The sequence below is a fragment of the Vulpes vulpes genome, chromosome 10, assembly GCF_048418805.1.
Source record: "Vulpes vulpes isolate BD-2025 chromosome 10, VulVul3, whole genome shotgun sequence".
In the NCBI taxonomy this organism is placed as follows: Eukaryota; Metazoa; Chordata; class Mammalia; order Carnivora; family Canidae; genus Vulpes; species Vulpes vulpes.
This window is the reverse complement of record NC_132789.1, coordinates 83,038,139-83,065,993: the sequence shown is the minus strand read 5'-3', so window position 1 is coordinate 83,065,993 and position 27,855 is coordinate 83,038,139. Positions and strand designations below refer to the sequence as shown.

Genomic DNA, 27,855 nt, shown 5'->3' with positions numbered 1-27,855 from the left:
TTATTAGGGGGTAGAACCATTTCTCATACGCTGCTGAAGTGCTTTGGGTTTCTTGGATAAAAGTCTCTTTTTATCGCATTATAAAATCGTTAGCTAACAACTTACATTCTAAGGATTAGCATTTTCCCCACACAAAACCTTCAGGAGGTCAGCATAGCAGGGAGATACGGCAAATAAGGCAATTAGGTAGCATAATTCATAAAGGATTCCACAGAGGGTTCGTTAAAACAAAAGACTCTAGTTCTTGGTTGCTTCTCCTTTTAATTGCCTGATAAATATTTTCAAAGGATGGGTTATTAAACTGTGTAGATAGAAATGTCATGTAAGGAAAATTTACAAAAGACGATCTTTTTTCTCCCACTTTCTTTATATTAGCTAACTATGTGGAGCAGTTAAGATGCCAGGTCTTGCAATCGAGTAGACTTGAATTTGAATCCAAGATTTTTCATTTAACTGGTTTACTTAGATCCTCTGAGCTTCAGTTCCATCATCTACGATACAAAGATGATAATGCCTGCCTCGTATAGTAGTTGAGAAGAGTAAAGAAGAGCAAGTCTAGAGAACATTTAGCACATAGTAAGTGCTCATTACAAAAAGGGAGGTTGGGGTGGTGGTGGTGACCAGAGCGGTGGCTCTTAACTTTATCTGATTCCAGCCCTCTTTAGATAGCAAATATTCCCTTTTACCCTCTTAAAATGGAATTTTGGAGCTAATATAAGTCATCTACTACATGCTTCAAATAGCAGTGCAGTGCTCTAATTGAAGCAGAAAGAAGAAATAGAAAGGAGATTAGGACTTACGGTGAAAGAATATGCGTTTCCATATAATGCTGGGTACCACTATTGCCTGGATGCTGTGCCTTCGTGAGCACCCTGGCGGTGGCAGCTAACCGTGCAGAACTGGTTAGCAGTGTGACTTACGTGCCATTAGTCCTACTGCTCTTGGTGACTTTTTGAAATAGTGAAAAACTGTTTGTAATACTTCAAATGAGGCAAAGAATGATCTCTCCTCACTTAGGTGTTAGTTGCATCACTGAAAATTTTATGTTGGTTTGTATAAATTAAATACATGGTTTATATTTAAACCATGCAGAAACACTTTGTTAGAGGTAGGTTTGTTAGAGGTAGGTAAGCTCAGAAAATTATAAACAGATTTTTCGCCTATACAAACTTTGAATGGACTGATTTTTCAGTCCATTATGGGCCTGCCTCCTTCGTTACAGGGTGATGATCATCCTTGACTTCTTTCTACTAAATGCCACTAACCCTCACTTCTCCAATTTCTGTGACAACGTAAATAACCCCACAATTTTCCCAAATGCCTCCTGGTGGCCCATGCTATCTTCATCAAGAACCAGTGGTCTAGAGGGGCTGGAGTCTCAAAGCTGACTTTCTTAACTTCCTTGGCAAGCCAAATGTTTCGTAAGCCAGGCTGTGGGGAGCTCAAGACTGAGGCAAGGAGTGAAGGATCCCTCTGGAGCTCCTTGTGTAAGGACGCTAGAGTCATTGGTGAGGTCTCCATCCTCCTGATCTAAGGGATTCCTAAAGGTCCCACTTCCTAACACCATCCCTTTGGGAGTTAGGATTCTGGCATATGAATTTTGGGGATGGTGTGAAAGAACAGAAACATTCAGTCTATAGAAAGCCCCACAGGCCAGGAGCCAGTGAGTGGGCCCTGAGGCTGCTGTGAGGCAAGTGTCAAAGCAATGACCCCACAACAGAGTAGACCTGGCCTGGCCAAGGGCAGAGGAACTCTGATAGGCCTGCAGCCCGTGTGCAAGGCAACTGAAGCCTGGAAGTACTACAGTTTTTCAACAGCAGGTGCCACAAGAAGCTCAGAGATGACGTCCTCACAACCCAGTGTTTACCTCCAGCCTGAATAAGTCACTATACCTAAGGGGCCTGTGAAGATCCAGAGGATGCCACCTAGTTCCATGGACAACCTGTGCCATGTGATCCTGGAGGCCACATCCTTGCTAATAAAAACGGAGGTGATCTATAGTGACATTTGAGAGACTGAACTTGACCTCAAAAGATGAAACATATACTTAAAGGTGGTTTTTGTTTCAGACGAAATTGATTACCCTCCCTCCCCCATTACCCAGCAGATGGAGGTCTATGAGAGAGATAAAGTCAATGAAAGGGGGGAAGTGGTCCTCTGTAATTTCTTTCCATGTAAGTATAGTGTGAATAAATTTGTGATCCTTCTATGCTATTAATTAACCAGGAGTTTGCCCCCAGGACCTAGACATTACAAATTTTTAGTACTGTTTTGGTGGGTGAGGGCTCTGCTTACATATCATAGTTCTTTAATTTGTGGCATTGAGCCCAATTCATGTTTAGATTTAGTATTAATCTTGTTAGCCAACAAAAAGAGCTCAGTAATTTCCAGAAAAGAAAAAAAAAGATTCCTTTTATCATCACTTCACTGTAGTGGAAGAAAGAAAGAAAGAAAGAAGAAAGAAAGAAAGAAAGAAAGAAAGAAAGAAAGAAAGAAAGAAAGAAGGAAAGAAAGAAAGAAAGAAAGAAAGAAAAGAAAAGAAAAGAAAAAAAGAAAAGAAAGAAAAGAAAAGAAAAGAAAAGAAAAGAAAAGAAAAGAGAAGTCAAATGCTCGTATTCTGCGGATATCACACATGCTCTTCATCTCCAGGTGACATACAGCCCTGTCTAGGAGGCAGTGAGGAGAGATGTGCTCATTCTTTTTTTTTTTCTATTAAGATTTTATTTATTTAATTGGGCAGAGGGAGAAGCAGGCTCCCTTTGGGGAGCCCCACGCAGGACTCTACACCCCCAAACTCTAGGATCACGCCCTGAGCCAAAGGCAGACGCTCAACCACCGAGCCCCCCAGGGTCCTGAGAAGTGCTCAAGTTAGTGGCAGCGCTTCAGAGTGTGCTCAGCAGTTCCATCCTCCTAGTTCCATCCTCCTGGCCCCCCCTGAGCACCTGCCTGTCACAGCGGCCCCTGCAGAACTCCCAGAGTTAGATTCTTAGTGGGTCTGGGAAGGGTATGGAGACATCAGAAGATACAGCAGCTCTGGGTGGGGTAGGAAGCTGAGGCCAGAGGTGGGGAGGATGAAGATAGGAGTTAAACTGATGCCAGAACCTAGAGTTCTGTTATTAATAGTGTTTTCTTTTTCAGAGGGGCTGGCTTGGTAGTTCTTTGACTCTGGGTCCCCCCCCACCCCGCCCCGCCCCATCTCTTGCTACATCGTTGGATTTCTGCTGGCTCATGCTCTCTTTGCCTCTTCCTAGCAAGCTGTGGGGCTGATTTGAACCGCTTCCCATCACGGGCGCCCTCTTCCAGGGAGGGCTACTTTAGGTCATGGAGTTGAGTTTTCTCTCCACAGTTTTTTTAGCTACAGTTATTCTACATGGTTCTTTAAAAGCCACCAGAAATACAGATTTTTAAAAAATATATATATGCATATTGAGGGGGAAAGCCATAAATTCGAATAAAATGTAATGACTTAAAAATGCTTATTGAAAGAAAGTTAAAAAAAAAAAAAGGAGGCAAAAAACCCACCAAAACCCTGAAGAAACTAAATGGTCCAAATTATGTAAAAATATCACTCTAGATGAATGTTTATATTACCCTACAGATACACAGACAAAAGTATAATAACAGCATAAAGGCTGTAAGGAAATATAACAAAATGTTTATAGGAATCTACCTGTAGGTGGTGACAAGCGATTTTAACTGTTTTCCTTAACATTTTCTTCACTTTCAAAATATTCTTTAATGAGCATATATAAGTTTTATAACAGGAAAAATTATTTAAAACCACCAGCTATTGTTTTTGTTCCCTTTCTCATATCAGCTAATATATAATTTTTTTCTAAAATGACAATAGATGTGTCCTGCTGTCAGCAGATGGAGGGTGTAACGTATCCAGAAGGAAGGAGGAAAAAAAAGTGTTTTCATAAGCAAATGAACTTATGCTGTTGTCTTAAACATCAAGTATTTTACTTGAATTGCCTGAACCTTCTCACTTACGAAGGTAGGGGTAGGATATGAGCTGTAATGACACATTGGCTGTGCTTTGAAAACCGGAAATGCATTTTGCCTTTCTAAGAACAGTCAGTTTTCTTGTCAGCAATTACCTTTTACCGAGCCTGGTTCAAATGCTATCAAGAGTCCCACCTTCCCTAGATGGGGGGCAAATGGAAGTTTAGCTCTTGGAATCTCCCCTGGCCCCATACATTTGAATTTTGAAATGAGGAGCAAAGGGGCAGGAAAATTGGTTGCAATTCTATTAGGTCCTGGCAACATTTTGTCATTCCTGCTTCCCTCTCTGGGAACTGCCTTGTTAAATGTCTGTGCTCAAATGTAATTCTCTTGCCTCCGAGTAAATTCCTCTTTATTTAAGTTCATCAGAACTACTTTCTTTTGCTTGCAACCAGAGCACCTGTGTTGTCAAGTTATTTTATATCTGGACTGAAGCAGCCCTATGCTATTTCCATGGGTGGCTGGATGTCTAGCTTTGACTCTTGGCCAATTTAAGATTAACGGGCTAGCAACCAGCTAACTAATGATTTATGATGCTCTGTTTATAGTCCAGAACTCCCCTGGTGAAATCCTAGGCCAGATTGTTTTTCAGTAGATTTCACCTGATGTAACCAGTTGGCCGGGCTTGGTTAATATGACCTGGGGATAGAAAAGACCCCCAGGAACTTCTGTCTGGAGGTTTTAGGAAGCCAAGATATATGGTACAAATCTTAGTAGTTTAAACCAGAGACCAAGCATGTCCTTTAGCAAATAAGAATAATCCCGGAGAGTTTTGCCTGGAAGGCTCAACTCCCAGTGCTGGGATGCACTCTCTCTCTCGGTGCTCCATAGCTTTTGGCTTTATTTAAGCCTAAAGAGAGCATGCTCTGTGAAGTCTCATGTGTCTTTTAACCTAACCCTATTCTGAATAATCTTTTTAATTTTTTTTAGATTTTATTTTATTTCATTTAAGAAATAAATCTCAAATCAAAGAAAGAACATGAGCAGAGGGGAGGGGTTGAGAGAGAGGCAGACCCCCTGTTGAGCAGGGAGCCCAACTGTGGGCCTCAACCCCAGGACCCTGGGATCACGACCTGAGCCAAAGGTAGACGCTTAACCCACTGAGCCAGCCAGGCGCTCTCTGAGTAATGTTTATGACACTCTAACTTCCACAGAAGCATATACCAGTTACAAAGTGATAGAGACCCTCAGTGGTGGGAAGCTCCTGAGCCAAAGGGTAGGTGGAGAGAGGGGCTCGGGTGGGTGCCTAGCAGTCTTTCATAGCAGCTCTCGTGAGGGGGCACATGTGGTTTCCTCTGGACTGATGAAAAGCTAAGGGCACTCTAGACAATTTTTATAAGATACTATAGATCAGAATGAAGTCAGGAGAAACTTTAACCTTCTTCTGAATATGATATAAAACCCCTGGTGTTACTGGAATGATGTCAAAGCCAAGGCTTCATGGTCGAGCTAATCAGCATGCTTTAGTTGTCCTTCTTGGATGCTTCCGTCACGTAACTGCCTTCTCTGGTCACATCCGTTGTGCCTTTCTCTGGGACCGTGGTTGCTTGGTGAATGTTAAACTAAGATCTAGTGTGTTTTTTTGTGAGTCAGTGAATTATGTGTTCCAAAAAATGCTCTTTATCCACTGTGGTCAAGTTGTAGACTAGTTCTGGTCCACAGAGAATTACAGGATTCACAAGACCCATGGCTCTGTGCCTCTCATTTAGAAAGAATCACTTACATCATTGTATAATCACAGTTATTTTTACATCTTTTTTAATCTCTCTGACTATGAGCATCTTGATTGCAGTGACTCATCATTTATCTTCCTATCCCCAACAGCATCAAGGAAATGCCTTCACTTAGTAGACGCTCAATAAGCATTTATAGAATAAGCATTTATGTGTATGTATCTATATATTTGATGGGCAAATTACTAAAAGTACAAAGAAGCCTAGTTTTTTTCTTCTGCTACAATGTCATAATTTTGAGAGTGGCAAAAAGGAAGTGCAATAAATCGATACAAGAAAGGAACTTTAAAATACAGCCTCTAATGTTTGGAACAGATTGATTTTTGATCATGGATGTCATCTGCTGGTTGTGAGTCCTGGTCCAGACATGGCCTAATCTCGTTGTGATCCATCTGGCTTAGTACTTTGTGATGTGATGATGAGCATTCTCGATGAGGAGCCACAGCGACTCTGAATCGAACAACGTCTTTAAAATAATCCAAGAAAATTTATTTTTGCCTATAATTTTGCTTGCGTTCTATTGAATTGTAATTCTTTGAGAAGGGCTGAGGTTCCATAGACAAAGGTGCATTTGTACAGCAGTTAGAAGCATGGACTCAAGATAGATTGCCTGGAATCAAATTACATTCCTATGATTGCTGGCCATGTTGCCTCAGCCATGTCACTGGATCCTACTATGCCTTAATTTTCTCATCTGTAAAATGGCAATAAGTAAATCACATACCTCCTAGGTTGTTCTGAGGATTAAAGGAACCAAGAATAGTATGTGACACATAGTAATCTCTCTCTCACTCTTTCATGTAATTACTCAATAAACTCCCTATCTAAGGCCTCACTGGCCAGGAGTTGAAATATCATCTCATCTGGAAGGCTGATTAAACTGATGTTCTCTATCTCTGGGTTATCTTTACATATTCTCTTTAGGCAGGTCTTCCTGTGTGTGCACATATTGGAATGAAAGTGTCATTCTGTTCCTTCTGATCAGGCACTTTTTTCATTTTCAAAGGACTTGATGGGTAACAAAGGATCTGTATGCCTCAATCAATAAGGAAGAAGGAAATCTTGAATGCCTTTTAGCCAGGTAAAGATGGATGTGTGTCCCATTAAGTTTAAAAAACAAAAACAAAACAAGGAACAGGTGACCTTCAGGAGTAACCCAGATGTCCCTCTAAGAAGCTCACTAGGGAACTCTACTATAGAATTGTCCCGTCTATCCTTCCCTAGGAGACCCTATTTCAATGTATGAGACAGACTATTGTATAGCTCTTTGAAAGACAGTGTTCTATCCTCCAACTTTTAAAGATAGTACAGTGGTTGCCCCCAAACCAATCTGGTAGCTCTCAGAAATAAAACAATTAAGAGTTAGAGTTATGTTAAATGTGAAGGAATATCATTATCCAATCAAGGTCACTTAGATCAAGCCAAATATTTAAAATTAAAATAATTGCCAAATAGTATGTTTTCCTTTGAATGATGTCCATTTCCTCCCTTCTGATCATATATGTGCTTGCCTCTATGAACACGTACACACCTGTGGACATGAAAGTCTCCCTCATCCATGTAACTTGGGAGGCCAGCTCCTTCACATGACTGTCTGTTTGGTATGTGAGAGGGCTCAGGCAAGGAAAACTTCTAGAGCAGATACCTCAGGAACAGTGTGAGCTTCCCCAAGCTGTCAGAAGTGGGGAATGGCCATGGGTTCAGGCAGCTCGAACAATTGGAGGAAAGCCATGGGCCTGCCATGGTTGTGAAGGATGGTGTCCCTGATGGTTTGAGAAAGTCTCAGTATTAAAATTCACCTTTGAACCTACACAAATACACCAATATGAGTGAGTTTACAATGTTATTTTTAAAAAAGGCAAATGGGGGCACCTGGGTGGTTCAGTCAGTTGAGGATCTCACTCTTGGTTTGACTGTTGGTTTGTGCTCAGGTCATAATCTCACGGGTTATGAGATCAAGCCCCCTGGGGGGCTCTCCTCTTCGAGGAGTCTGCTTGAAGATTGTCCCTCCCCTCACTCACATGTGAAACACTCTTTCTCTAAAATAAATAAATCAATCTTATTTAAAAAAATAATAATAAAAACAAAAAGCCAAATGAAACAGCTCTGTTGTCAATTGACCATTACTTGCGATTCTAGGACTAGAAGCTGACTCAGGAGTTCAGAGAGCCTGGGGGTAGTATCTGTAGTTTAGAGGAGTTCTTTCAGTCACGAAGTCTTTGCTCTTGAATTGTGTTGACCTGCTTTCCTTAGGGTTCATTTCCTCCAACCCTGCATTTCACAAGACGGTCTGCTTCTTTAATGTCCCCAATTGACCACTAGATGGCAACATTGTCCTTTTATGTTACAGCTTTGACTACAATAAACACTATAGATTTATTTTTCTAACAACCAGAGTAAAAAAAAAGGACTAGTAATTTAAATGCACCACTCTGTATAAGGAATAAGGTAGAGCTTATTAAATTAGAAATTTGTGATTTACTTACCTAGAAAGAAACTTGGCAACATCCTGTGTCTTTCCATTTTGGGAGAGGACATTGGTGTCTGGTGCTTATAGACCATACATAGTGTGGCCTCAGTTCCTCTGGTGTTTGTGGCTTCAGGAAACTGCCCAGATGTTGGATAGTTTTTTAATTCAAATCATTTAACCTCTCTTGATTCCAAAGTCAGAGGCATAATAGTAAATACATAAGTACAAGATTCCAGGGACTCTTCCCCAGGGGTTCTGATTCAGTAGATCTAAAGTGGTGCATGGGTGTCTGGATTTTTAAAAGCACCTCCACATGCTTTTGATTGTCAGTAAGTTTGGAAGTGGACCTAGTGTCCTTAATTTCTCCAGCAACAGAATCCTCAAAATAGGGCAGCCCCGGTGGCTTAGCGGTTTAGCGCTGCCTTCAGCTCAGGGCCTGATCCTGGAGACCTGGGATGGAGTCCCATGTCAGGCTCCCTGCATGGATACTACTTCTGCCTCTGCCTGTGTCTCTGCCTTTGTGTCTCTCATGAATAAATAAACGTTAAAAAAAAGAATCCTCAAAATAAAATGAGTTTTAACTCCGTTTTACTGAAAATTGCCATATACAATTTTTTAAGAGAAAAGGTCTTAATGAAAAATACCCAAGCAAAAAAATAAAATAAATAAAAGTACTCAAGCCAAATACCATATGAGTGAAATCATTCATACATGGAATTTGAGAAGAACAGATGATCATAGGGGAAGGGAAGGGAAAATAAAATAAAATGAAAACAGGGAAGGAGACAAACCATAAGAGACTCTTAACTCTAGGAAACAAATTGAGGGTTGCTGGAGGGAAGTGGGGTGGGGAGGGGGTAACTAGGTGATGGGCATTAAGGAGGGCCCATGATGTAGTGAGCACTGGGTGTTGTATGCAACTGATGAATCACTAAATACTACTGTTTTTTAAAAAGATTTTATTTATTTATTCATGACAGACACAGAGAGAGAGGCAGAGACATAGGCAGAGGGAGAAGCATTTGGGGAGCCTGATGTGGGACTCGATCCCAGGACCCCAGGATCATGACCTGAGCCAAAAGGAGATGCTCAACCACTGATCCACCCAGGTGCCTCACTAAATACTACTCCTGAAACTAATAACACAGTATATGTTAACTAAACTGAATTTAAATTTAAGATTTAAAAATAATAAAAATACTCAAACATTTTAATTATGAAAAAGTTAAAATCACTGTAATAATAGTAGAGCTCTAGTAATTGAATTATTTGTTCACCCTAAATGTTGAAAGCAAAGGTTGTCAGATCTGTGTGTGGGCTGGAATTGATGTGATGGAAAAGAGCTGGTTTATAGTTTTGCCTCTCCTGTGTGTTTCTCATAATGGAAGATTCTCAAACTGGCACATGGTGGATTTGTGTAGAAATAATTTCAGATATTCCAGAATGATATCCCTCTATTGTCACATTATATATTAAGATGTATATTTTTAAAAATCATTTATTACCACTTTTGAAAAATTTGAGGGTTCCATCAGCTATATGAAATACTGGTTTTCTCTGTCATTTCTCATTTTCTTTTCTTCTCCTCTATTTCTCTTTCTCTGTGTGTCTCTGTCTCAGTGTCTTTTTGCTCTGAGTCTTTATTTACTTTTTGGTTTAATGTGATAGCTTGAGACCAAGAAATCACTGTTTATGTATTATTTGCCTTGACCTATTTGGATCAACTGACCTCATGAGTTTTTTTTATTTAGCCAATATCATCTTTTCTTTCTTTCTTTCTTTCTTTCTTTCTTTCTTTCTTTCTTTCTTTTTTTTTTTTTTTGTAGTTAAACATATCAGGTGCTTAGCATTAGAAAAGAACACCACCCTTTTCTGGTGTTAATTCATGAGTTTATATAAAGGTCCTCCTATTGACAATTTAGAGGGGATGGTGCTTACTTGAATGTGTTTATTTTTTTTTTATCTTTATTTGCTTTTAAAGATTTTATTTATTTATTCATGAGAGACACAGAGAGAGGCAGAGACACAGGCAGAGGGAGAAACAGACTCCATGCAAAGAGTCTGATGCGGGACTCCATCCTGGGACCCCGGGATCACATCCTGAGCCAAAGGCAGATGCTCAACCATCCAGCCAACCAGGCGCCCATTGAATGTATTTAAAGTTAAAGTACAGATGCCTTTTTAAACTGCTATAGAACAATTTTGTCTTCATAGAAAAAAAAAATACTGGGATGCCATAACATGATTCACCAGTTTAAATGCATCAAATCTGCTGTTCACAAAACTGTACTTATATGACTTTTTGTTGCTAGAAGGCAAGTTTCTGGGAAACTTACTGCTTTGTTAAATCCCTCTGCTTTTTCTTGTTTCTCTGGGTTAAGAAATCCTTGAATTTAAAGACAAAAAGATTCCTATATGTTAGAAGTCATTTCTAATTTTTAAAATATAATGGCAAGAAGAAAACCAGTCAGAAATGGCACACAAATTGAAATATGCGTTGGTTTCAGAGTAGACACACAACTTAGAGGAATTCTCATTTGGGTGGATGCTTGTTTTTCTTGTCATAAGTGGTATCCACACTTACCACTCCCTGCATTCCAGTGCTGGTCCTTTGCAGTAGGAAAAGAGGAAACAAAACATTCATTCTACCGTGGAAGTTTTAGTTTTGAGGCCGAAGACTCTGAACCTGCACTTAACAGAAAAAGCGCCCTCTGAGCTGAGCCAGCAGAGGGACCTGGAGCACTGCTGGTCAGGCTAGGCCAGCCAGACGAATCTGTGTGGCCAAGTAAACATTTATTTTCCGAGAATCTTATTCCCTGTTTCTCTCCTTTAAAAAATGCAAGAGAATTATCTGTAGGAAAATATTCAGATTTAGATCAAAACAGGAAAAGGAAGCAGTACTCTCTAGTGAGAGAGTTAAACCATACCTCTTCCCTCCTGAAAAATTGTCAGTGATTTTGATTAGCAGGAATCACTGACACTACAAATCAATCCTGTTTTAATTTTTAAAAGACACTTGAGGTGTGTTTCACAGCACCTTGTTTCTGTGCAAACTGAAAAATTAAAATAAAATAAATTAAAAAAATATTTTAAACCAGAAAAAAAAAAAAAATAAAGGAAGAAAGAAGGGGGGGGAGGCCTCTAAATTTAGAAGGTGCCAGATCTTAAGCACCAGAAAAGCCTGTCCTGGTTTCCATATGTTTACCTCTCTGCAAAGCTGGCCCATAGCGTACCTTCCGTCTTCAAAAGGAAATCCTGGCACCTGGAAGATTGGGCTGACAGTGAGTATTAAAATGACTTGTTTAATGAGCAGCGTGATTGAACCACATAGGAAACGCTGAGGAGGCTCTTCGAGGGACTAGGTTTGGTGTTTGCATTTTGTTATGTTGTATGCTTCCACTGTCCCTTATTTTGACAAGCTATCGAAAAGTTTGGGATGAGCATGGGCAATTTTTCTTTTCGTTTTTAAACCTGGTTGCTAAAAAAAAAAAAAAAAAAAGAAATAGTGCCTCTCCTTCCTGCCTCTAATGGAAGACAGGTTGTGCCACTTAAGTGAAATGATGCTTGGCATTAATTCAGCACCAAAGATTCTTGAGGTCCCTAGGTCCTGGGCAGGGACCATGAGAGACGGGCATGTTTTAAAGCACTAGGCCACCCTTCACTAAGGAAGGGCTATTTACTAAATGTTGGACAAATTGCCAGTCCTTAGGGCAGGAAAAAACGGATCTCAAGAAATCTTTGCCTGAATTCCACGCTGCTTCCTCCAGTGTGCCTCCAGTTCGGGGGTGGGCCTCCTCCCTCCCCAAGACGAGTGCCTCTGAGTTCCAGCTCCCCCATAGACTGCACACACCACCTTCCAACACAGAAGGTCATTTTCATTAGAAGTCTAACCTGAATTTCCCTTCACAGATTTAAGGCGACTGCTTTGTTTTTGTTTTTGTTTTTCTCACCAGAAAAATAGAAAATGTTCCTTTTCTTTGTCAAGACGCAGACACCAAAGTCCTTTGTTTCATGTGTTTGTCATTTTACTTTTCAAGTTTGGACTTCTTTCTCGGTGAGTTCAATTTTTTCTTCTGAGTTGTTTTGAACTTTTTACCATTTCCCTTATTTATGGAGGACTTAACTGAAAATAAGATGGTAGTAGATATCTTGTAAATGTTGAGTTAAAAGAAATTCAGAATAAAATACTGGAAATCACACATAGAAATATTGTATAAATGTGCTGTTCAGAATTGTAAGTTTTGTGGCTAACAGGAAGAATAAAATTGCACGTCCTGCAAGTCCACAGCTTTATTCTTTCCCAGTTGATACAATGAGACTCATTTAGTTGCAAAAACCCTTGAAAGCAAACAAGCGGGTTGGAAATAGTTTAAAGATTCTAATATCTCAAGTTTTTGTGGATTTTTTTTCCATCACGTCTTCATGGGAAAAAGGAGTCTGTTTTGATCAGAGACTTTCTACTGTTTACCCACTGCAAAGCCATTTCATGAGGATAATTTAAAGGTTGAGAAATAATTGCAAATGTCCACAGGACAAGAAGTGATTATAAATATATGATCATGGGACCTAGGATCCTGACCTGAACCAAAGGCAGACACTTAGCAGCCTGAGCCACCCTGGGCCCCAAGAAGTGTATGTGTGTTTAAAAATAGATGCACAGGTGCATGGCTTTTAAAGGAAAGGACTAGCCTATGTAAATGACTTTGTTGAGATGTTACAATAATGTGATTAAAGAGGAAATTGGCTCTCCTTTATAGACTTCTCTCTTCACAGAATCTAAGATTTCCATTCCAAGTGCTATAGAGGAGTGGCAGTAAAACAACTGTGATTGGGTTTTAGGGGGAAATGCTTCCAAGGCAGGGAAGCACAGACAAAGCAGCAATAATTGGTAAAGGAGCAGTTGTTTCAGAGACACTCTTCTGGCAGACGCAGAAAATGTGCAGATGTGCAACTACCTGGCACAGATCCCAAAGTGGACAGTCATACCTATCAGAAAAGACGTGTGTGTGTGTGTGTGTGAGAGAGAGAGAGAGAGAGAGAGAGAGAGAGATTTTTCTCTGGCTAAGGGCTTTTCACCTCTGGGGCAGCAGATGCTAAGGAAGGCCGTAGCCAGAGTTGTTGGTTAGTTCTCTCTGAGTGCTGTGGACCAAGACCCAAACGAGTCCAAGCTTCTAGATGAGCAGTGACCACAGAAGACAGTACATCCTGAGGAAAGTGGCCACTGGTGCTAACGGAGGGGACGTTAGAGCAGTGAGGGCCCTCGCAGACAGCAGTGTCTCCAGGGCGCAGAGGAGGAAGCTAAGCCCAAATGGCAGTTTCTTCCAGGGATCCCTCAGCGAGACCCCAGCTGGCAAAGCCGGTTCCCCTGCACACACGTCATTCCTGTTCCAGGTGGGGGGAGAGGGGGGTCAGCAGCCCTCGCCTTTCTTTCCCACCAGCTGTCTGCTTCCTCTCTCTTCTCAAGGGGAAAATGATCTTGAAGTAACAACATGAATATCTGCGGAGTCTGATGTTGGCAATTAAGTAACCCATCGGTTTAAGCCAGGTGGGCAGAGAACAGTGTAGACCGCCTGGTGCAGAACCGGCTGGCAGAAGCGTCCATACGGTGCTGCTGGCAGGTGTTGAGGGACGTCCTGGGAAGAGGCTCCATGGAACCTGCTCTTCTGCTCGCTGCACCGACTCCCAGGCGCCATCCACCAAACCAGGCCACTGGAGAGTCTTTGACATGATGCAGGGGAAGAAACAGTTTGAGTCTCAGCATCTAGGAAAAGTCACGATCCTCCCCAACAGTTGGCGCATGTTCCTTTGTGGCTGCTGCTGCGTTTTTGGGCTGCTATGACTCGCGTAATCGAGCGTTGCTCCTTCGTTGCTTAGGCCGTCAGGAAGCACCACGTGTCCGCAGAGAGGAGCCTCCCGTAGTGGCCGAGCGGGGTCCGGAGGGGCGCGGGCAGCTTAGCAGCCGCGACACGGTTCCTCCCCTGTACAGTGGAGATGGTGATAAGCTGCCTCATGGCTCCACTGGGAAGACTGGTTCTGTTTTTCTCGCAAAGATGATGAAAGTAAAACATTGGGGAGCTTTTGTGGCCCGTGGTAAATGCTTAGTAAATGTGAGTTGTCGTTACTGTTATTTATTCACAACAAACGATGATGGACCGTTAAATAGTAATAATAAGGCGGGCCGCCCGCTGGATGCTGGGGACAAAGGACGGAGGAGCCCGCCTCGGTTCCCAGGGTCCGTGGTGCGCCCCGCAAAAGCAAGCTCGCAAGTGCGACAGGTGCCCTGATGAGGGAGGAGGGGAGGGCAGGGGAGGGGAGGGGAAGGGAGAGCAGGGGAGGGGAGGGCAGGACAGGGGAGGGGAGGGGAGGGGAGGGGAGGGCAGGACAGGGGAGGGGAGGGGAGGGCAGGACAGGGGAGGGGAGGGCAGGACAGGGGAGGGGAGGGCAGGACAGGGGAGGGGAGGGGAGGGCAGCGCAGGGGAGGGGAGGGGAGGGCAGGGGTGGGGAGGGGAGGACAGGGGAGGGGAGGACAGGGGAGGGGAGGGGAGGCCAGGGCAGGGGAGGGGAGGGGAGGCCAGGGCAGGGGAGGGGAGGGGAGGGCAGGGGAGGGCAGGGCAGGGCGGGCCGTGTCTGGAGCGGAGCGGAGCGCGGGAACTGGCGATGCCCCCCGCAAGTGGAGGCAGTGTGAGCGCAGGGTCACCCCGTGGAGAGGGCGCGCTGTGCGGGGAAGGGCCTGTCTGAATTGGGGGCGGTTTGGGGTGGCCCGGGGTGGAGTGGCCGCAGGGACAGGGCCTTTCCCGGCGGGAAGCTACCGGGCCGAGCCCGACCTTCTCCTAAAGGGGCAGGAAGCCGCCGACAGGCTGGGGGGGAAGGGGGCGCGCGCATCTGATTTGCCCTCCAGGGCGCTCAGCGAGGCGACGACGGGCCGCACCGGGCCGGGTCGCCGTCCGTCCGTCCGTCAGTCCGTCGAGCCAGCGTGTACCTTCCTCCCCCAGCAGCCCCCCGGGAGGGAATACTCCTGCCGCCCTGGCCGTTTCGCCCACGTCCCCCTTGGCCCCGATTCCAGCTCCTTCTTGTATCCTCTGCCGCGTGTTGTCGTGTCTTGGGGGGGGGGGGGGGGCTCCGGGAACGCATTGCGCGGCGCGAAGTTGGAAAGCAAGAGAGAAGACGATGCTTAGGAACTCGGGCGCCTGTCTTTGAATACATTTATCTCGAGGTAGCTGTACGGTTTCTGTCCTGGGTTTGACCTGGTTTGGGAGAAGGACCCATAGCAGGCTGTGTGCGCCTTCACCACTGGATGCCGCGTGCCCCGGTGGAGGACGCGCCCCAGGCGGCCTTAGCCCCTGGGGACCAGCTCTTCCCTCCTGGGTGAAATGTCTGGCGCCAATCCCCACGCCCGCCCATGTGAGCCCGCAGGTTGCTGAGCTCATGTCCTCTTCCCCCAGCAAGGGGTGCGAAGCCGAAGCTCTGCCCAGCCAGTTGGTACTAAATTGCATAATAGGTTAACCCGAGTCCTTTGAATTCGAACAAAAGAAGTTCTCAACCTGATTGGAATTAACCTGCCCTGACTCCTGCTTCATCTCTCCTAAAGCAAGCGTGATACCGATTGGCAGGCAGGGAACCTGATGGCTGTTAATGGGGGGTTTTCAACTTTGTCTTGCTTTTCTTAAACTATTAAGAAAGAACAAAAAACATGATTTAGAATGAAATCAGTTTCCAGGAAGGGAAAGAAAGAAAGCTGAGAATTTATTATTAAAGAAAGAAATAGAGCCAAGGTGAAAAAAGAAAAAGAAAAAGAAAGGCCTTCTCACATCTTCTGGCCAGGTGCTCCGTGCATATAAATGTTTCAAGTTAAGCTTTAAGATCAAGGGAAAGTCTGTAGGGAGCCTTGTCTCCTGGAGATCTGCTTGCTAGAGTTGCTCCTGAATACAGGCTGCCCATTTTTATTTGGTTATTAAGGATTAAAGGGGCGACGATTCTGGAATGGTAGTTCCTTGGTTTCCATTAACTTTGTACAAGATAGTGAAAAGCAAGCTTCCAAGGGAGGGTTTGCATATGTATTTCGTGCCATCAGCTCCCCTCCTTCTCTGTTATCTTGTGTGTATGTTTAACATGAAATTGTCCTTCCTCTCATGAGCTCGAACTAGAAGAAAGCGGCCTGGTTGCAACGACTGAGAATCTCTACGCCTTTCAGAAATCCTCCTGGTTTTCACAGGCGGTGGAGAGAAGATGAAAAGAATTTCACATTAGGTGGCTGGTTGCTCCAGATACAGCGGCTTAGCAATTGCCTTGGAAAGCTTCTCCTCGCCTTTGCCCAAGTTGGCTGGGCTTTCAGCATCTGAATGCCCGAGCAGGAGGCATCCCGTCACTCCACGTCCATACTTAAAAGTTTGCTCTTTTGTGGCTCATGCTGCAGCCTGTCCTCAAAACTAAAGCGTGTGTGAAGTTACTTTCATAAGGCGCCTAAAAATGGTTAGTGATAAAATAACATACACCTGGAGAGAATGCTTTGTCCTCGTGGAGGGTAACTGTGTTGCAGAGATCTCATAGTTGGGGGTCCGATGCAGTCATTAAAACAAAAATATGCGTGAAGAGCTCAGCATTAAAAACCAGTTTCCTGATGCAATGCATTTCTTGCAAAGTGTGTTTTGTTTTAAAAACAATGGGAATACAGAGCTCATAAAAATGCACACTCTCCGTGCTAACATTTTTCAACCCCATGACAACCTGGAGGTACAACGTATAGACCAACAGACTGATCGAAGAGAGCAGAGTAACTTGTCCTGTGTCATAAGACTAACAGATGGTGGAAGTTGGAACAGAAGCTACTATGTTTTGACTTCAGTTCTTGTGATTTCAGTACTGCACATTTTTCTTCAATTATTCCCAGGTTTTGTCAGGCTGCATAATATGAATGATGAAAAATAAACTAGAGAAACAGAGTTTGGGGACAATATCTCTTATTGTATGTTTTTAATTGAAATTCTTACAAACTCTGGGCCTAATTTCCTTTATATTATAACCTCACAGTTTCATGTTCATGGCTATTCAATATCCTGGTTCTTTCAAAAGTCATTATCATTACTTATATGTCCATAGTTATGACCTAATGAGGAACACAGTTAAAGATGACAGAGTTGTAGTTTCAGTAGTGGTTTTAGCAAACTTCTGTTAAAACGTGAACTTCTTCTGTTTGAGCTGGAATAATAGCTTAGAAATAGACATTTTAGAATGTTTTGGTGCTGTGTGGAATAATTCATAGGCCTCTGCAAAGTACTTGCTCCTTTCTGCCTTTCGAATGTTCCTGAGCGCTGCTGTTTCATAGTGTGTGGTACAGGGGTCATAGGGAAACCTCATCCTTGAGAATGGCATCACTCGAGGAAGATGACATTCCATTCTATTTGCTCTTTGTTTATTTCTTAGGAAAAAAGTCATCGCATTTAGTGGGTATAGGAATCTGGGGATGTTGAGTTTAGTAATGACTAGATGTCACCTCCACTGGCAGTGTCTTAGTCTGTGGCCTTTGAGAAGAGATGTGTCAGTTTCCCTCACTCATGAGGCAAGTTTCTACCCTGATCCTACTACACTTAGGAAAGTGAGCTGGTCCTCAGTTCCCAGAGTCAGAGAGAGGAGGTCACTGACCTCAAGAAGCTCAGAGTGAGAGATCCACAGTAAGGAGCAGGGGCTGGTGGGAAGGCTGGCTGAGGATCAGTGAGACCTCCATGGAAACACTGAGTGAAGAAGCGATGTTGTCTCAGCATAACCATCATGTAAACTAACATGATGATGTAAACTCTTTCCTACTGAAATTCTGGTTGTGAGTGTACATGGTGAAAATTTAGACTATCATTGTTTTGTACCAGATTTTTTCCTAAACATGGTTTATTAATGTAAGATAACTCTGCTTTAGAGTTGGTTGATTGGGGATAAAAATAGAGAAAACAATGTAAGGAGAATGATGCCAACAAACTAACAAAATGAAAGTTGCGATGTGGGTGATCTACAGAAAACCAGTGGCTGGTTCTACAAGGACAGTTCATAGATTCTTAGGAAGTTGTCGTTTTTCCAGGAACTTCTGTTTTAGTATTATGGCAACAGTTTAGATTCTGTAGCATTAGGTAGTCTATAGCGTTCATTCTCATGCATTTTTATCCCAAGATCTGTAAACAACCCTACGACTATGACCTAGCCAGAGCAGACTTTTTTTAGACCCCCATTATACGGAGGGATAACTTGAGGCTTAGGGCTGCATTAAGGGTAATAAATTATCAGCAGAGACCAAAAAACTTAACTCGGACTCCGATGATCTTTCTAGTACTTTCTACATTCCTACTCTAAGTTTCTACTTTCTACTCTGAATTCTAAATCAGGTATTTAAAATTTTTGAATATGATCAGCAGTTGTATGCAGAGTTTAAAACACCTAACGTAAAAAAAAATAAAATAAAACACCTAACATGTTTAGGTAAGTAGCTATTTGGTGAGCTAAATGACCTTTAAATTCCTCGCTCTGTCAAGCAACTGAGAGTGCATTTAGGAGTTTTTTCCAGCTTCAGAATGAAGGATCCTTTGGGAAAATAATTTTAATGGTTGTGGATCGCCAGTCAATTTGACTGTTTTTTTTTTTTTAAACCAAACCATCTGGCAGCTGTGTCTTATTTCTTCCTGCCGCCAATGGCTGGACCCACACACGTTCAGACCTCACACAAAAATGCCAATGTCTGCACATTTTCACTACGAACAGGCATTTTCAGTGAAAGCAGAGAGAAATGAGGCTCTGCCTGTCTGTTGCAATAACATTAATATTATCTCTGTACAGATGCTTTTAGAAGTACGAAGTTAAAATGCAGAGCCCTGGAGATGCCTAGAAGCACACATGAGATAAGCACAGCCATTCACGGAAGACCTAAGAAACTGAAAATTTGCAGGATAAACTTTTCACCATGACAAAGTAGAGCAATGTCGCCTATTCTAATATGAGATTGACAGCAGGAAATAATGACAATAAAGTTAGGGTAGGATGGATGCACTTACGATGCAGAGAGGTGGGAGAGGTATAGATGTGTAGTTGGTCAGAATAAACAGGATATTATTATTAACTACCAATGTAAATTTGGCCTTAGAGAAGAAAAAGTCTGGAATCTGAGGGTGACAAAGTCAGTCTGGCTAAGGATAAGCTGAGGAAGAAGAGATGCAAAATAAATACCCGTTACAGGCCCTTTGGCAAGAAAGTCCGCTTATGTTAGTGCGTGGCGTCCCAGAATTCAGAGGAGCCGAAGGTCAGCTTTGCAGCCGAAGCTGCAAGGGCTGAATGGAATGTGCTGAGTAAAGCTGGCATGAGTTGGTCTCTCCCAGGGCAGCGGCAGGGCTGGGCTGGCTCCTGGGCAACCAGGAAACTGCTGGTATCTGGGACCTACTGACCCATTTCACTCATCTTTTCACCTATTGAAAGTGAGGGGAGGCCACATACACACATGCGGCTGCATCTCTATACATGCTTGCTTATCTACTTAGTATTAGACTTTGTTTTTTAAGAGCAGTTTTAGGACTGGAGCAACATTGAGAGGAAGTCATAGAGATTTCCTATATACCCCTGCCTCACACATGCATAGCTTCTCCCATTGTCAACATCCCCCACCAGAGTGCTACAGGTGTTGTGACTGCTGAACGCCCAGTGACACTCCACCATCGCTCAGGGTTACATCACACATCACGTTATTAGTGCTGTACATTCATTCTGTGGGTTTGGACAAATGATAAGGACATATATTTGTTACTATAATACCATACCGAGAAGTTTCATTGCCCTGAAAACCCTCTGTCCTGTGCCCATTCATCTCCACCCCGACCTCCCACTCCCAACCCCTGGCAACCACTGATCCTCTTGTCTCTAGGATAGTCCTGCCTATGTCAGAACGTCGGAATCCTACAGCATATAGCCTTTTCAGACTGGCTTCTTTCATTTAGTAATACGCATTTAGGATTCTGTGGTGTCTTTTCATGGCTTGTATCCAAGTTTTAGCAATTATGAAGAAAGCTGTTATAAACATCTATGTGCAGGTTTTTGTGTGAACAGAAGTTTTCAACTCCTTTGGATAAATGCCAAGAAGCACAACTGATGGATGGTATGGTAAGAGTCTATTTTGTTTTGTAAGAAGCAGCCTGATTATCTTCCAAAGGGACTGTATCTTTTTGCATTCACACCAGCAGAAAGTGAAAATTTCTGTTTCTCCATGTCCTTAACCAGCATTTGGTGTTGTGGGTATTCCGGAGTTTAGCCATTCTAATAGGTGTGTAGTGGTATCTTGTTTTAATTTGCATTTCCCTGATGACATATGATATGGAACATTTTTTCATATACTGATTTGCCATCTGTGTATCTTCTTGGTGAAGTGTCTGTTAAGGTCTTCGGGCCATCTTTAAATCAGGTTGTTTTGTTATTGTTGAATTTAAGAGTTCTTTGTATATCTTGGATAACAGCCCTTTATCGGATATGTCTTCGCAAATATTTTCTCCCAGTCTGTGACTTATCTTTCTATTCTCTTGACATTGTCTTTCACAGAGCGGAAGTTTTTAATTTTAATTAAGTCCATCTTATCAATTTCTTTATGGATTGTATCTTTGGTTGTATCTGAAAAGTTATTGCCGTACCCAAGTCATCTAGGTTTTCTCCTATGTTATCTTTTAGGGGTTTTATAGTTTTGCATCTTATATCTAGGTCTAGTGTCCATTTTGAGTTAATTTTTGTGAAGGGTATGAGGTCTATGTCTAAATCAATGTTTACATGTAAATATCCAGTTATTCCAGCACAGATGGGTGAAAAGATGATGCTTGGCCCCATTGTTTTATGTTGGCTCCTTTGTTGAAGGCCACTAGACTGTATTTATGGGGGAATCTATTTCTGGGCCTCCTTTTGTCCCATGGATCTATTTCTCTATTCTTTGACCAATATCATGCTATCCTGATTCCTATAGATCTATAGTGAATCTTGAAGTTGAGTAATGTCAGTCCTCCAACTTTTTCTTAATATCGGTGTGGCTGTTCTGGGCCTTTTACCTCTCCATACAAACCTTAGAATACAAGAAACTTCTGTTGATAATCCACAAAATAACTTGCTGGGATTTTGATTGGGATTGCATTGAATCTATAGATCAGGTTGGGAAGAACTGACATCTTGACAATATTGAACATAGAATATCTCTCCATTTGTTTAGTTCTTTGATTTTATTCATCAGAGTTTTGTAGTTTTCCCTGTAGAGATCTTATTTCATATTTTGTTAGCTTATACCTAAGTGTTTTGGGGGTGTGATTGTAAATGGTATTTTGTTTTTAATTTCAAATTCCACTTGTTCATTGCTGCTGTGCAATGAGACAGATTGACTTTTGTATATTAACCTTGTACCCTTCAACCTTGCTATAATTGCTTGTTAGTTCCAGGAGGTTATTTTGTTGTTGTTAATTCTTTCAGATTTTCTACTTAGATGATCATCTGTGAAGACAGTTTTATTTCTTCCTTCCCAAACTGTATACCTTTTCCTCCCTACCCATTCCCTCCCCTCTCCCCTGCCCTCTTCTTTCCTTCCCTTCCTTCTTTTCTTGTCTTATTAGCTAGAACCTCCAATACAATATTAAAAAAGAGGGGAGATCCTTGCTTTGCTCCTGATCTTAGAAAGCTTCTAATTTTTCATTGGTAAGTATGATGTTAGTTGTAGATATTTTTTTTTTACTTGTAGATACTTTGTAGCTGTTCTTTATCAACTTGAGGAAGTTTCCTTCTAAGTTTACTGAGAGTTTTTATCATGAATAGGTGTTGGATTTTGTCAGATGCTTTTCTGCATTTATTGATATGATCATGTGACTTTCGTTACAGTCTGTTAATGTGATAGGTTACATTAATTAATTTTTTAAAATTTTATTTCCAGTAAAATTAACATACAATGTTATATTAGCTATAGGTGTACAATATAGTGATTTGACAATTCTGTACATTACTCAGTGCTCATCACAGTGTACTCTTAATTCTCTTCACCTGTTTCACCCATCCCTCCACCCACTTCTCTGGAAACCATCTGTTTGTTCTCTATAGTTAAGAGTCTTTTTCTTGGTTTGTCTCTCTTTTTAACTTTGTTCATTTGTTTTATCTCTTAAATTCTACCTACGAGTGAAATCATATGGTATTTGTCTTTCCCTGACTGACTTATTTCACTTAGCATTATACCCTGTAGAACCAACCATGTTGTTGCAAATGGCAAGATTTTCTTCTTCTTTAAGGCTGAGTAGTATTCCATTGTATATTTATATCTCACCTTCTTTATCCATTTATCTATTGATAGACACTTGGACTGTTTCCATATCTTGGCTATTGTAAATAATGCTACCATCAACATAGGGGTGCAAGTAACTTATTTGTTTTTTTTTGTTTTTTTTTTTTTATTTATTTATGATAGTCACAGAGAGAGAGAGAGAGATGCAGAGACACAGGCAGAGGGAGAAGCAGGCTCCATGCACCGGGAGCCCGACGTGGGATTCGATCCCGGGTCTCCAGGATCGCGCCCTGGGCCAAAGACAGGCGCCAAACCGCTGCGCCACCCAGGGATCCCGCAAGTAACTTATTTGGATTAGTGTTTTCCTATTCTTTAGGTTAATACCCAGTAGTGGAATTATTGGATCATATGGTAATTCCATTTTAAATTTTTTAAAGAACCTCCATACTGTTTTCCACAGTGGCTGTAATAGTTTGCATTCCCACTGACAGTGCATGAGGGTTCCTTTCTCTTCACATCTTCACCGACATTTAGTGTTTCTTATAATTTTGATTTTAGCTGTTCTGACAGGTGTGAGGTAATATCTCATTGAAGTTTTGATTTGCATTTCTCTGATGATAAGTGATGTTGAGCATCTTCTCATGTGTCTATTGGCCATATGAATGTCTTCTTTGAAAAAATGTCTGTCCATGTCTTCTTCCTATTTTTAATTGGATTATTTGTGGGGTTTTTTGGCATTGAGTTATATAAATTCTTTATGTGTTTTGGATAGTAACCCTTTATCAAATGTGTTATTTGCAAATATCTTCTCCCATTCAGTAGGTTGTCTTTTAGCTTTGATGATTGTGGGTTTTCATTGTTGTTGTTTTGTTTTGTTTTGCTCTGAAGTTTTTTATTTTGATGTAGTCTTTATAGTTTATTTTTGCTTTCTTTTCCTTGCCTCAGAAGATATATCTAGAAAAATATTTTATGACTGATGTCAGAAAAATTACCGCCTGTGCTCTCTTCTAGGGTTTTTATAGATTCGGGTCTCACATTTAGGTCCTTAATTCATTTTGAGTTTATTTTTGTATATGGTTTAAGAAAGCAGTCCCATTTCATTCTTTTGCATGTAGCTGTCCAGTTTTCCCAACAACTTGTTGAAGAAGCTTTTTCCGGTTGCATATTCATGACTCCTTTGTCAAAGATTAATTGATCACTTAATCATGGGTTTATTTCTGCTCTGTTGATCTTTGTGTCTATTTTTATGCCAGTATCATACTGTTTTGATTGCTACAGCTTTGTAGTATATCTTGATATCTGGGATTCTGATACCTCCAGGTTTGTTCTTCTTTTTCAAGACTGCTTTGCTATTCGGGGTCTTCTGTGGTTCTATACAAATATTAGGATTATTTGTTCTGGTTCTGTGAAAAAATGCTGTTGGTATTCTGATAGGGATTGCTTTAAATCCGTAGGTTGTTTTGGGTAGTATGGACATTTTAACAATATTTGTTCTCCCAATCCATGAGCATGGAATATCTTTCCATTTGTTTATGCGATCTTCAATTTCAGCGTTTTATAATTTTTCAGAGTTCTGGTCTTTCACCTCTTTGGGTAAGGTTTATTCCTAGGTATTTTATTAATTTTGGTGCAATTGTAAATATTTTATTAATTTCTTTTTTCTGCTACATAATTAGTGTGTAGAAATGTTATGAATTTCTGTATATTGATTTTGTATCCTACAATTGTACTGAATTCATTTATCAGTTCCTAATAGCTTTTTGGTGGAGTCTTTAGGATTTTCTGTATATCTATCATATCATCTGCAAGTTAAACACCTTGCATACTTGGGTTAAATTCCACTTGGTTATATAGTATACAGTTCTATTTATATATTATTGGCATGAATACTTATTTAACTTCCTATTTACGCTTCTAACTTTATGAATTGGAAGAGAAAATTTCCTAGGTATTTAAAAAGATCCAAATATCAGCAACTGTTGGTTCATGTCCTGGGATGAATACGAAGTTTGCATTTTCACATTAATTTTGATTCCTTTATTGAATTCTACAGATAAAAAAGCTGGAGATTTTCTCTTTGAAGAAAATGATGTGATGATCAGATTCTCTACAATCTTGCACTTACCTAAAATTTCATGTTATGGTCAAAATTTACATTCATCTTATTTTAAAGGATATTTAGTAATGTGGTTTTAGGATTTCAAGTATGTACAATTTGTAAATATTTCAGCACCCAGTGATCCATGTTTGCCTTTCATTTTTTATTCAAATAGGACTGAGATGCTATTATTCCCAAGTTAGGGACTTAGAGACTGAGGTCTAGAAATTAGGAAAACTGAGGATCAGTCTTGATTTTGTGCTTTAATCACTTTTAAATTATTGCATTTTATAATTGAATCATTTCTTTACCTTAGAGTTGTAAAGTGAAGACAGGAGGATCACCCACACATCAAGTAATTTATTCAAAATCTACTGAGTGCCAGCTATATACCAGGAACTAAGATAAACGTTAAGGATACAAAGATGAATAAAATGAAGCATCTGTCTTAGAGGAGCTCACAGTTCAATGAAGAAGGTGAGTAATCTGATAAATAGTAATACAAATGCTTTAAGACATAACTTGAGGTTTCTGGAAATTTAGTGGAGAAATAATCTCTGCCTTGGGGAGTTGACATCTGATTTGGGTCTTGAGTACTTTTTGAATTATCTTGTCAATTCTCTCCAGAAAAATAAAGCAAGGATCACTCTGTCTTCCTGTATCTGATAGACGTTCTTCCAAAGTGACTGAGATTTGCTTGAAACATAATAATATGCATTTTTTGTTTTTCAGCGTACAGAGTGTTTTCTTACACAAGTCTCAGCAAAATTCCTGTAGTACGGATATGGTTCTTCCCATTTCACATGTGAGAAATCTGAGCGCAGAAAAGTAAGTGACTTGCACCAGAGCCTGTTGAGTGGCGTGGCCTGGATTCCAGCCTTGCCTTCTTCTGATTCCAAAACTAAAATTTTTCCTCTTGTTCAACTATGATTACATGAATAATAGTATCTAACAGCAGAATTTCATCGAACTTCCTGTTCAAAATGGAACGTTTTTGATTTATGCTTCCATTGAAGAGATGAATGTGCATCTGGCCCAGATACCTATTAGTTAAAAGGAACTTAAGAACTGCTCTACCAGGCAAGCCCGGTGTTCCATCCAACCCAGTACTGTGTTGACAACAGAGACCTCAAGGGATTTGCCAGGAAAGGACATAGTTTTCCTCTCTGACATTAACCTTAAAGGTTAGATGTACTCTCAGTAGCCATTTATGACTCTGACATTCATAAATTTGGTCAAACCTTTATGAATCCATTTATGTTCCTTGCCTGTACTTCTTTTGTGGTAATGAACTCTGTGTATTTATTATTTTCTGAGTAAAGTAATACTCCATTTTATTTGTTCTTAACTCACCTCACTCAATTCGAGGGAGTCCTCCTCCTCCTCTAGTGAGGAATTAGAATGATGAGAATCAGTGTACTTGAGTTTACACATGCTCTCCAAAATTCTCTAGGTGTGTTTTATTTTTTCCTGAACAAGAATAAATAAAATTGTACATTATATTCCTGTTGCAGAGGGACTAATATTTTATTTAGAGATTAGAATTCTGTCTCCTGGCATATTTTCTGTATACTTTTTGATGAACTTACTCTAGAGCTCCCATAGAATAACCTCATTTCGGTATTTGTAATTCATATTTGCATGTTGAAGGCAGCTCTGATCTGGCCCTGGGGAAGCTTGAGGTAATTTTTGTTCTAATCTATAACTACTTGTGGAGAGTAGGTATATAGGATAATATGTTATATATATTTAATAACTGATTCTAACTGATGTGTTATAGAATATCATAAAGTAGGAGAAGAATGCTGGCCTGGGTGTCAAGAATCCGGTGTTTTAGAACCATCCCTGGACTATAGTTTCCAAGTTTATAAGATGAGGGATTGAATTAGGTAATTTTTGAGATCTTGTCATACTTTCATTCTGAGTCCCTGATTTCCTTGGTGATTTAACTGAATATAACCAATTCTAGTTTTCCTAAGCCCCAATAGACCTCCCCCAATTCCATCTTGATTCATTTGCTCTCAGTATTGTCAAAGGCTTTAGATGGATCACACACACTGTTTTCTTTTATTCATATTGCCTATTTCCCACCTCAGAGATTTATAGCACATGAAGTAATTATAATTTCTTCACATCACACCCTTATAGAAGTGATGGCTGAATTTCCCATAGGTTATTCTTAAGTGATGGGTTTATTTTAGGTTCCATAAGCCTATCCCATTTAGCATAGGTCTTGAAGGCTTTCCCTTTGTTCTTAGTGGTCACCCTTGTAATTGATTAATATCATCCTTTAGGAGTTATTAAAAAGCAAAAATTGACCAAAGGCAATCTTTGAATTTGCATCTTTGAATTTTCTCAAAATCCTAAGGCCAATGGTATCCATCCCAGCTACATTTGTTTGTTGACTTGAGTAAAAAAAAAGTTTTAGCATTGGCCAGTTACTGGTTTTGCCATAAGGAACATACATGTGGTAAGAATTGCTTTCTTTGGGATCCCTGGGTGGCGCAGCGGTTTAGCGCCTGCCTTTGGCCCAGGGCGCGATCCTGGGGACCCGGGATCGAATCCCACATCGGGCTCTCGGTGCATGGAGCCTGCTTCTCCCTCTGCCTATGTCTCTGCCTCTCTCTCTCTCTCTCTCTCTCTGTGACTATCATAAATAAATAAATAAATAAATAAAATAAATTAAAAAAAAGAATTGCTTTCTTTGCTCTTTTTCAAGTAGCAAATGGAGGGCTGTAAACTTCTCATTTATATACAACATCACTCTTGTGGCAAATGAATATTCATCATACTTCCTACTTCCATTGGCGACTAAGTGTCTGCCACCTCTACCCAGAGGCCCTGGTGCTTCAAGCACACCATTCATGGTGTGATGAAAGCACACGAACTCACAGGGCAAACAAGCCCTCCTGTAAAATGGAGCCAATGACACATCATGGGGTTGTGCTGGGGAGTACATGACCTCTGACACACAAAGGGTATGTATGAGTTTTGGTTCCCTCCCTCTTGCACTCTAGTTCTCTAAGTAAGCCAGTCATAGGAATAAACCACAGCAGCAGAGGAATATGGAAGCAACTGGACACCAAACTCCAGGAGAAATGGTCTTCACAAATACAGATGTGCTGCAGTCTGTGAAAACATAAGTGAACTCAGTGTGACTTATAAAGCTGACCTGACTGATGGTCATTGCTTTTGGAAAAGTTGCTTTTGGGGGCACCTAGGTGGCTCAGTCAGTTAGTGACTGCCTTCTGCTCAGGTCATGATCCCAGAGTCCTGGGATTGAGCCTTG

The 27,855-nt window shown here is 41.2% G+C and overlaps 1 long non-coding RNA gene across 1 annotated transcript; it reads left to right on the top strand.

The window, feature by feature from the left end:
* The first annotated feature begins 12,054 nt into the window (after window positions 1–12,054).
* On the top strand, window positions 12,055–27,208 carry LOC140594343 (uncharacterized). Its single transcript, XR_011995059.1, has 3 exons — window positions 12,055–12,262; window positions 24,883–25,043; window positions 25,299–27,208. It is a non-coding gene; the product is annotated as an uncharacterized lncRNA (long non-coding RNA).
* The last annotated feature ends 647 nt before the right edge of the window (window positions 27,209–27,855 follow it).